This window comes from Oncorhynchus nerka, linkage group LG3 (assembly GCF_034236695.1).
Source record: "Oncorhynchus nerka isolate Pitt River linkage group LG3, Oner_Uvic_2.0, whole genome shotgun sequence".
NCBI classification, from domain to species: Eukaryota; Metazoa; Chordata; class Actinopteri; order Salmoniformes; family Salmonidae; genus Oncorhynchus; species Oncorhynchus nerka.
In genome coordinates, this window is record NC_088398.1 from 32,744,288 (window position 1) to 32,756,932 (window position 12,645).

Genomic DNA, 12,645 nt, shown 5'->3' on the forward strand with positions numbered 1-12,645 from the left:
AGAACAAATTATTCTTTACAATGACGGCCTACAGGGGAACAGTGGGTTAACTGCCTTGTTCAGGGGCAGAACGACAGATTTTTACCTTGTCAGCCAGGGGATTCGATCCAGCAACCTTTCGGTTACTGGCCCAATGCTCTAACGACTAGGTTACCAGCCGCCCTAAAGAAAAAGCAACATGATATAAATGAACAAAATAAAAGGAAAAAGGAAAAAATAAGAGATCGAAATTAATGGGAGCGCAGCAGGCCTAAGTAACAGATGAGAAAGTATGGCTATGAGGACAGAGCTGGTTAGTGTGGCCGAGGGGTCTAAGGCGCTGGATTTAGGATCTAGTCTCTCTGGAAGTTCCACAGCCTTTGTTTCCCTTCAGTCTTTAGATAAACATTACTCTGTAAGCAGACAAGTAGCCAAAGTGCTGACAAGTCAGGATTGCTGTTTAATGTGTTGTCTGCAACCAGGGTATTTTATGGTGATTAGATCCATATCACAGAGCCACTATGATAATCACTGCTCTGATAAGCCCTGAACCATAGATACCCTGGTACACCGAGACTTTTCCATGGCACACATTCAGGTTTCCAAACATTCTCCACAATTGTATACTTTTTCCACAATAGAAGCTTAATATATCTATGTATAATATTACCAACATATTTCAACACTATTTATATGACTGATAGCAGCTTGCAATTTTTTTTTTTTCTGCTATCAAATATGGACAGTGAGTTCCTGATGTAGATGGGAAATCGATACAGGCTACATAAAGAATTGTAGTACATTCATGTAGCCTATATGCACCGCACATCATCAGAGAGATAGAAAGGCAACCAAGTCCAAAGGCCTGTTCAATCATTTACCTCAAAATGTGGTCATGACCTCATGCATGGTAAACTATTGAAATGTGCATGCAGGCCCAAACACTGTAAAATGCTGAGGGGGTGGTCTCACTGATCTTTGGACTGGCTGAACACTCATGCACTTCTTTCCCTGGACCCACCAACATACAACGTCAATAAGAACAGAACAGGATGCACCGAGAGCCATATTAGGGAGTTTGCTGAAACAACCTGAATCAATATCGGACCCAGTCAAGATGAAAAATGCTCCTTCAAGATTAAGAAATGGCTACACTTGGGTTACATTGGGGCCGAAAGTCTCACAGGGTGCAAAGAGCTTATGCATGTATTATATGTCATAATAAACAACTGGCAGGTAGGTGTGACCCACATAGAAAATGATCTTACATATGTGGAAAGGAGACATGCAGACATAGCAGTGAGAAGTAGGGGTGCCTGAAAAATCTGAATTACGTATTTTATTTTATTTCTGGAAGAAACCAAATCTCACAAAAACAGTGCACCGTGCCTTTACTAGTCCTTTATTAGTGGACAGATATAGCCATCTGTAGCGCCGTCGTTGTCATAAAAAAAAAATTCTCAGCTCCCCCACCCCCAAACGACTTCCCACGGCTATGCATGCAAATAGGTTCACCCTCAATGTCCAGCTATTTAATAAAGAATTTCGATCCATCAGGTGTCAGTAGAAAGCAAGCAGAGCGAGCATACCTTCAGGTACCCAAGGCTCAGTCTAATCCAATAGGCCTACATGCCACACTATTGATCCAATTACTTTTAGCTGGATCTCTGCATACACACACACCCAGCCCACCAACCACCATGCACACACATCCAACTCACGCAGAGATAATAAAACCCAGGTTACACCCATTAGAAAGACATGGTACACATATATATTGAAATGTACACAGTAAGATCAGATAACATGCACTAGCCCAGAATTTCACTTCAACAGTTTTAAAACTTCCTGTTTTAGTTCATGTTCTTACACTCCACAGGCCTAGTTGGCTTTGATTCATGTACTGTATGTGGGTGTCCTCACCTTCCATTCTGACATATGGAACTGCCCCACCTACGGCACTTTCACACATAACCCAGCTAGCACATTTGGTTCCTTGGAAGTTGTGGAAACGTACATTTTTGGTTCCCCACTGATTCTGGGAATGAAGCCATAAGTTTCCTGACCAGTAAAATATAAAACATTTTAAACGTTCTGAGAACGGAAGTGAAAATGTTGCCTGTTCTGGGACCCTTCATTTTAGGGTGCAGGGAGGTTGTTTGAAGGTAATTAAATTAACATTCCCAGAACATGTTTCAATAAGACTTTTAATAACACTGCTAGCTTAGGTTAACTATTTTGAACGCCAAGCACAGATAGGACACTTGAAAATTAATTTGCTTAGGCATTAATGCAAACATCATGCAAACACATGTATTTTTTATTGTGGCACAGCATCAATAAGTTCAAACCTATGATCTTCGATTCTCTATCCATGGAATAAGTCCACTGCCCCACCAAGATGGAGCTAGCATGCCATGTTTTTTAACTCATACAAAGCTGTTCATTTTTGTCTATTCAAAAAGACCCCATTTCAAAGGAAAAAAGCACTCATTAAGCTCAAGTGTGACCAATTAGTGGGCGCGGCCAACACACATGAACACACTTAACAAGATAGAGAGTTTTGTTGAGGTTGAGAATGTTGAAAACATGTTTTTCAATAACGTTCTTAGAACGTTCTATCAATATTACTAATGTTTTCTTGTGGTTTTTATGGAAAGTTGTCTTAATGTTCTGAGAACATAACATTAAATATAACCATGAGGAAATCTGCAGAAAATGTTATGCTGAAGAACTGAAATCCCACAGAAGAACATTGTTTCTTAACATTCTCGGAACGTTCCCCAGAACATGACTTTAAATACACCCATGAAGATTTATTGTATTTAACCTTTATTTAACTAGGCAAGTCAGTTAAGAACACATTTTTATTTACAATGACGGCCTAGGAACAGTGGGTTAACTGCCTTGATCAGGGGCCGAACGACAGATTTTTTACCTTGTCTGCTTGGGGATTCGATCTAGCAACCCAACGCTCTAACCACTAGGCTACGTGCCACCCCATTATGCTGAAGTACTGAAATTCCCACCTAAGAAACATATGGTGCTAGCTGGGTATCCGCCACCATTCCCAAAACATTGAGGGACGGTTGTATGCAACATAACCATAGGACAACCATGCTCTCAATCAAGCTTTAAGAAAAATATGTGCTAAAAATATGTTATATGCTAGCTGGGAACCTAAAGACATGGCTCTAGCTGTGTATAGCCACTCTCTAGCTGTGTATAGCCACTTTCCATGTTGTACATTGTTAGACATGGACACATTTTTGTAATTTTATTTGCTTGCTTTTTGTGATTTTACTTTGTCTATCTGTGTGGCATAGTTTTGCTAGTTATAGATTCTGTATGTGCTTATTGTCAGTCTGTATTGTCTGTGTTTTTAATAACCTGCCTAGGGACTGGCAGGAAAAATTAGCCAACTGGCACTTTTACAGAAATGTTGATTAATGTCCATGTAAAAAAATTACATAAATATAGGTGCGAGCAGCAATGAACAGGGTTCACACGATGACAGAAAGGACACACGATCCATTGGATAACAAAGCAGGCACTCTATCATGTAGGAACTACAGGTAACTGACAAAATAATGGGAACATTTGATTGAGTAAATGAGGGATACAAAGTATATTGAAAACAGGTGCTTCCACACAGATGTGGTTCCTGAGTTAATAAAGAAATTAACATCCCATCATGCCTAGAGTCATATATAAAAATTCTAGGCAAGACATTATTTTTGGCTACCATGGTTATAGGATGACAATTACGCCATACACAGGGCACAAGTGGTCACTGAATGGTTTGATGAGCATGAAAATGCTATAAATCATATATGCCTTGGCTGTCTCAGAATGGTGTCACATTCCTCCAATAGAGCTCCATACACTTGTAGAATCTATGCCAAGTTGCATTGAAGTTATTCTGGCTTGTGGTGTCCCAATGCCCTATTAAGACACTTCATGTTGGTGTTTCCTTTATTTTGGAAGTTAGCTGTATCTTCCTTTATGTCCAATCAATGTAAATACAAAATCTGGAGTGAATCTGACGTATGGTCCCTGAGGAGAAGATGATTTTGAGCATTAGCATTATATAGTTGAATGAGTTGTTAAAAGTTTCCTTGTCTTTTGCGATATCAATACCATATTCAGTGTGGTTCATCTTAGGGTCGTCCGTGATAGCAATGACAAGTTTCAAGTTGATCGGCCACTGTGGAGTGGATTTACAGTGGTTCAACTGGACACGTAAAATGTGATATTTTAATTGTGAATAACTCAGCCATCATTTCACCAATCCCCTATCTTTTCTCAAACTAAGTTAAGACGTACCATGGCCCTACATTTCATGGTGTCATTTGGTCCTGTAGTTCATGAGAAGAAGATTTTAATCTTTGAATGCATCAACATTATTTTCTCAAACACTTCAGGGACTATTGTGATGAGTTCAAAGACCAAATTTTGAGTGAATCTGACTTTGTCCATGAGAATATTATTTTTAATGATTATTTCAAACATTAGTGTTACATAGTAATAAAAGTGAATTGTTAATAGATATCAATGCCAAACTCAACATGGTTCATCAAGTATTTGATGACGCTAAAATGTTTCAAGTTGATAGCCCATTGTGAAGTGGATTTACAAAGGATTTAAATGGACATGTAAAATCTGATGTATCAGTAACTCAACTATATCTTAACCAATTCCTTAGCTTTTCTCAAACTACATCATGAGATGTATGTACCATGGTCGTTTTTTGAAGATGGAGGGAAATCTATCCTGACGGACCTTTTGTGTTTAAATTCTCTAGGTCAAACGGGGTGGTGGATACAAGGGTTTAAGTGAGACTGCTTATAACAGCACCACCTATCGGCCAATCGGTGTCATTCTTTTTGACCAAACTCTTGGCCTCCAGTTTACAGTAAGTGTGCCAAATTAGAAACAATGTTACCAATCTATGCTTGAGTTATTTGACCAATTTTTAATCAAAGAATGCAGCTGCCACTAATCTTAAAATGTTGGATGCCATCTACCATAGTGCCCTTCGTTTTGTTACAGTTGACAGTTTTGATAATCATCAAATAATCAAAATGCATCCTGTATCAAAAGGTTATTGGACTTTGCTAAAGACCCGTAGATCTCTACATTACTCCCTTTATGTTTACAAGGTCCTACTTCATAGACTTCTGTCTTATCTAACTTTGCTGTTGAAGTCTAGACTGCTGAGTTGCCTAAACCATTCACAGGATTGAACTCTTGAGGTTCCTAGGGTCTATACTGAATTAGGTATATCTGCTTTTAGTTTTAATTCACTGTATTGCTAGAACAAAATTCTAAATACAGTGCTTTCGGAAAGTATTCAGACCCCTTGACTTTTTCCACATTTTGTTACGTTACAGCCCTATTCTGATATGGTTAAAAGTAATTGTTTCTCTCAATCTACACACAATAACCCATAATGACAAAGCAAAAACAGGTTTTTAGAAATGTTGGTAAAAACAGAAATATCACAGTTACATAAGTATTCAGACCCTTTGCTATGAGACTCAAAATTCAGCTCAGGTGCATCCTGTTTCCATTGATCATCCTTGAGATGTTTCTACAAATTGATAAAAAGTCCAACTGTGTCAAATTCAATTGACTGGACATGATTTGGAAAGGCACAAACCTGTGTATATAAGGTCCCACAGTTGACAGTGTAGGCGAGAGCAAAAACCAAGCCATGTGTCAAAGGAATTGTCCATAGAGCTCAGAGAAAGGATTGTGTTGAGGCACAGATCTGGTGAAGGGTACCAAAAAAGATTCTGCAGCATTGAAGGTCCCCAAGAACACAGTGGCCTAAATCATTCTTAGACGGAAGAAGTTTAAAGCCACCAAAACTCTGCCTAGAGCTAGCCGGCAGGCCAAACTGAGCAATCGGGGAGAAGGGCCTTTGTCAGAGAGGTTACCAAGAACCCCATGGTCACTCTGACAGTTCCTCTGTGGAGATGTGAGAACCTTCCAGAAGGACAACCATCTCTGCAGCACTCCATCAATCAGGCCTTTATGGTAGAGTGGCCAGACAGAAGCCACTCCTCAGCAAAAGGCACATGACAGCCCGCTTGGAGTTTGCCCAAAAGCACCTTAAGACTTTCAGACCATGAGAAACAAGATTCTCTGGTCTGACGAAACAAAGATTGAACTCTTTGGCCTGAATGCCAAGTGTCACATCTGGAGGAAACATGGCACGATCCATACGGTGAAGCATGGTGGTGGTACATTCCGGCAGCATTTGTAAAAGAGTCTCAATATGTCCTACCTGTTCAAATAAAGGAAAAAAAAAAAAAAAAAAGGTAGTCACCGGGAATGCATTTCAATAAACAGGTGTGCTTTATTAAAAGTTAATTTGTTGAATTTCTTTCATTCTTAATGCGTTTGAGCCAATCAGTTGTGTTGTGACAAAGTAGGGGGGTATACAGAAGACAGCCCTATGTGGTAAAAGACCAAGTCCATATTATGGCAAGAACAGCTCAAAGAAGTAGACAAACGACAGTCCATCATCACTTTAAGACATGAAGGTCAGTCAATACGGAAAATGTCAAGAACTTTGAAAGTATCTTCAAGTGCACTCGCAAAAACAATCAAGTGCTATGATGAAACTGGCTCTCATGAGGACCGCCACAGGAAAGGAAGACCCAGAGTTACCTCTGCTGCAGAGTACACCTTCATTAGAGTTACCGGCCTCAGATATTGCAGCCCAAATCAATTATTTACAGAGTTCAAGTAACAGACACATCTCAACATCAACTGTTCAGAGGAGACTGCGTGAATCAGGCCTTCATGGTCAAATTTCTGCAAAGAAACCACTACTAAATACACCAATAAGAATAAGAGACTTTCATGGGCCAAGAAACATGAGCAATGGACATTAGACCAGTGGAAATCTGTCCTTTGGTCTGATGAGTCCAAATTTGAGATTTTGGGTTCCAACCGCCGTGTCTTTGTGAGATGCAGAGTAGGTCAACTGATTATCTCTGCATGTGTGGTTCCCACCGTGAAGCATGGAGGAGGAGGTGTGATGGTGCTTGCTGGTGACACTGTCTGTGATTTATTTAGAATTCAAGGCCCACTTAACCAGCATGGCTACCACAGCATTCTGCAGCAATACACCATCCCATCTGGTTTGCACTCAGCGGGACTATCATTTATTTTTCAACAGGACAATGACCCAACACACCTCCAGGCTGTGTAAGGGCTATTTGACCAAGAAGGAGCGTGATGGACCGCTGCATCAGATGACCTTGCCTCCACAATCACCGGACCTCAACCCAATTGAATGGTTTGGGATGAGTTGGTCCGCAGAGTGAAGGAAAAGCAGCCAACAAGTGCTCAGCATATGTGGGAACTCCTTCAAGACTGTTGGAAAAGCATTCCAGGTGAAGCTGGTTGAGAGAATGCCAAGAGTGTGAAAAGCTGTCATCAAGGTAAAGGGTGGCTACTTTGAAAAATATCAAATATATGCTGTTTTGTTAAACACTATTTTAGCTACTACATGATTCCATGTGTGTTATTTCATAGTTTGATGCCATTACTATTATTCTACAATGCAGAAAATAGTAAAACCCTTGAATGAGTACAAAGGTCATTAATGGCCAAACAGTTCTATTTTTGTTTCATCAGACCAGAGGACATTTCTCCAAAAAGTACGTCTTTGTCCCCATGTGCAGTTGCAAACTGTAGTCCGGCTTTTTTATGGCTGTTTTGGTGCAGTGGCTTCTTCCTTGCTGAGCAGCCTTTCAGGTTATGTCAATATAGGACTAGTTTTACTGTGGATATAGATACTTTTTCACCTGTTACCTCCAGAATCTTCACAAGGTCCTTTGCTGTTGTTCTGGGATTGATTTGCACTTTTTGCACAAAAGTATGTTCATCTCTAGGAGACAGAACGAGTCTCCTTCCTGAGCGGTATGACGTCTGCATGGTCCCATGGTGTTTATACTTGCGTACTATTGTTTGTACAGATGAACAGACAAACCTTCAGGCGTTTGGAAATTGCTCCCAAGGATGAATCAGACTTGTGGAGGTCTACAATTTTTTTCTGAGGTCTTGGCTGATTTATTTAGATTTTCCCATGATGTCAAGCAAAGAGGCACTGAGTTTGAAGGTAGGCCTTGAAATACATCCACAGGTACACCTCCAATTGACTCAAATTACATCAATTAGCCTAACAGAACCTTCTAAAGCCATGATATTTTCTGGAATTTTCCAAGTTGTTTAAAGGCACAGTCAACTTAGTGTATGTAAACTTCTGACCCACTGGAATTATGATGCAGTGAATTATAAGTGAAATAATCTGTCTGTAAACCATTGTTGGAAAAATGACTGTGTCATGCACAACGTAGATGTCCTAACCGATTGCCAAAACTATAGTTTGCTAACAATAAATTTGTGGAGTGGTTGACAAACGAGCTTTAATGATTCCAAAAGTGTATTAAACTTCCGACTTCAACTGTACAGTATATACTTACATACACACACACAGTTGCAAGAAAAAGTATGTGAACCCTTTGGAAATACCTGGATTTCTGCATAAATTGGTCATAAAATTTGACCTGATCTTCATCTAGGTGACAATAGACAAACACAATCTGCTTAAACTAATAACACACAAACAATTATACATTTTCATGTCTTTATTGAACACACCGTGTAAACATTCACAGTGCAGGGTGGAAAAAGTATGTGAAACCTTGGATTTAATAACTGGTTGACCCTCCTTTGGCAGCAATAACCTCAACCAAACGTTTTCTGTAGTTGCGGATCAGACCTGCACAGCAGTCAGGAGGAATTTTGGACCATTCCTCTTTACAAAACTGTTTCAGTTCAACAATATTCTTGGGATGCCTGGTGTGAACTGCTCTCTTGAGATCATGCCACAGCATCTCAATCGGGTTGAGGTCAGGATTCTGCCTGGGCCACTCCAGAAGGCCTATTTTCTTCTGTTGTTGATTTGCTTCTGTGTTTTGGGTTGCTGTCACCCAACTTCTGTTGAGCTTCAATTGGCGGACAGATAGCCTAACATTCTCCTGCAAAATGTTAGCAAGCTGTCCAAGCCATGAGGCAGCCTCAAACCATGATGCTCTCTCCACAATAAATTACAGTTGGCATGAGGTTTTGATGTTGGTGTGCTGTGCCTTTTTTTCTCCACACATAGTAGTGTGTGTTCCCCAGGTGTGCAGCAATGTTTTTTGGGGACAGCATCGGCTTCTTCTGTGGTGTCCTCCTACGAACACCATTCTTGTTTAGTGTTTTACATATCGTAGACTCGTCAGAGATGTTAGCATGTTCCAGAGATTTCTGTAAGTCTTTAGCTGACACTCGCATGCTGCTCTTGCAGTCATCTTTGCAGGACGGCCACTCCTAGGGAGAGTAGCAACAGTGCTGAACTTTCTCCATTTATAGACAATTTGTCTTAATGTGGACTGATGATCAAGGCTTTTAGAGATAATTTTGTAACCCTTTCCAGCTTTATGCAAGTCAACTATTCTTAATCTTATGTCTTCTGAGATCTCTTTTGTTCGAGGCATGGTTCATATCAGGCAATGATTCTTGTGAATAGCAAACTCAAGCGTTTTTTTATAGGACAAGGCAGCACTAACCAACGTCTCCAATCTCGTCTCATTGATTGGACTCCAGGTTAGTTGACTCCTGACTCTAATTAGTGTTTGGAGAATCATTAGCCTAGGGGTTCACATACTTTTTCCAACCTACACTGTGAATGTTTAAATTATGTATTTAATATAGACAACAAAAATACAATAATTTGTGTGTTATTAGTTTAAGAATTGCTGTCTATTGTTGTTATATGAAGATCAGATCAAATTTTATGTAAAGTTTATGCAAAATTCCAGGTAATTCCAAAGGGTTCACATACTTTTTCTTGCCACTGTATATACTGTATATATAAACAGTATATGAACTATGTTGTGTAAATTCTTCAAGTACATATGATGCTAAATCAATAAAAGATATTCCATCAATCCACTCCAGTTAAATTACCCTCCACTGTGAAAGTTGTAGATAAACAAATGTGAATTACCTCAAACGATTACCATCAAACTCTGAAAAACACTATCTGCATTATACTAATGTCATTCCATTCAGATATTGATGCCAGCAGATCCTTTTGAATGGAAAATCCCTAGGCAAACTATATATATATATATATATATATATATATATAATATTTAAAAAATAAGCTGAAGCGTTTCTTAATTGACAAGTTAAGCCTAGTACCTCCTCATTTAACTCTATATCAAAACACTCCCATTCCCAGCCTACTGAAGACAATGCGGTTGCCAAATTTTTCTACTGCAGTCAGAAGTCTCACATGCAGACCCATCAAAAACAGGGCCAGTTGTCGAGCAAGCCTAAACCCTACCATCAATTCCTCTACATTTTTACATTTGAGTGATTTAGCAGACACTCTTATCCAGAGAGAATTACAAGAGCAATTAGGCTTAAGTACCTTGCTCGAGGGCAAATCGGCAGATTTCCCCCCTGGTTGGCTCAGGGATTCAAATCAGCGACCTTTCGGTTACTGGCCCAATACTCTTAACCGCTAGGCTACCTGCCGCCCATAGGGTTGGATGGTATCAAGATGTTCATATTGTCATACCGTTTCTGTACGAAACCTGGATATACGGTGCACACAAGGTCGCTATTTCAAAATATATATATTAAAAAAACTATCTTAATCCAGGAAGGTATTGAATGTCTCCATTGTAACCAAGAAGCTTGATCTTGACATCTATCCACTTAGCTAGCAAGTTGCCAAAACAAATGCATAGCTGGAGCTGGATATAATTTATTGTGCACGCACATCTTAGATTTCTTCTAGTTATCTGTAACTTACACATTGAAAATCGTACCGTCAGTATATCGCCCAAACCTACAATCCTCTGAGCCCTGGAGGTGGATCAGTTAATCTGAAACACATTAGACGCATCTGTTTCTCACCCCTATCATTGGCCTGGACACCTACTTGTAAATGCTGCCCCTTCTTTCTGATCTGCTCACTCCTTACGTCCTCATGTGCTCTCCCTCAGCTCCAAACATGCCCTCCAGCTCAACCTTCAGTGGTAAGGCAGGCCATGCACCCCCAATACTCTGGTTGGCCTGAGCTGGCCTCTGTCCCGTAAAATATTTGGGGTTAACATGTATGATAGTACGCCTCAGCCTCGCCATCCAAACCGAGTCAGGTATAAATCCAGGCTGCATCACATCAGTCCGTGATTGGGAGTCCCATACGGCGGTGCACAATTGGCCCAGCGTCGTCCGGGTTTGGCCGTCATTGTAAATAAGAATTTGTTCTTAACTATCTTGCCTAGTTAAATGAAGGTTACACATACACAGCAATGAAACAAGTCATCTACTGGTTAATGTGTTCTGGTCCAGATGTCACACAATGGCACAACTAGGTGTTACTCTGATTCTGTTTAATAGTAAGGGTGGTAAATATTAGCCAAATAGAACAACGAAATTACAACATCTGTTTTAAAGTAGATTACGGTCAAAATGTAACATGCTGAAACACTGATGCCATGGCTTCCTCATTTTGTGAGGAGCATCTACTTGATTTCTGACCAGCCATTTGAAGTTAGGATATGTATTTATAACATTGACACGCTGCAGTGAGAAGGCTTTTGATGTGTAAACTCTGTTTTAAAGTCAGTATTGGCCTCATGGTGAAACCCCTGAATGGTTTCCTTCCTCTCCAGCAACTGAGTTAGGAAGGACCCCTGTAATCTTTGTAGCGACTGGCTGTATTGATTCACCATCCACAGTGTAATTAATAACTTCACCCTGGTCTAAAGGGATATTCAAGGTCTTTATCAATCTAGCAATAGGTGGCCTTCTTTGCAAGGCATTGGAAAACAACCATGGTCGAATCTGTTTGAAATTCACTGCTCCACTGAGGGTCCTTACAGATAATTGTATGTGTGGGGTACAGAGATGAGGTAGTCATTCAAAAATCATGTTAAACACTATTATTGGACACTGAGTCTAAGCAACCTATGTGACTTTACACCTGAACTTATTTAGGCTTGCCATAAAGGGGTTGAATACTTATTGACTCGAGATTTCAGCTTTCATTTTTAATTCATTTGTGAACATTTCAAAAAACATAATTCCACTTTTACATGATGGGGTACTGTGTGTAGGCCAGTGACAAAAAATCTCAACATCAAAAGGTGGAAAAAGTCGAGGGCTATGAATACTTTCTGAAGGCACTGTATAATGGCATGGCAAAAATGTATGAGAGGATAAGAGAGATTAGTTTCAGAAATGTATTAAAAAATGTTTATACAAACAGCACAAAACTGCTCAGAGAGAGCGTCGCTCAGTAGCAGAGTGACAAAACATTGTTGTGCAACCTCTTATCCGTTCCTATATATATATATATACACACACACATGCACACACACACACAGTTGTAAGTCGCTCTGGATAAGAGCGTCTGCTAAATGACTTAAATGTAAATGTTGAAGTCGGAAGTTTACATGCACTTAGGTTGGATTCATTAAAACTCGTTTTTCAACCACTCCACAAATGTCTTGTTAACAAACTAGTTTTGGCAAGTCGGTTAGGACATCTACTTTGCGCATGACAAGTCATTTTTCCAACAATTGT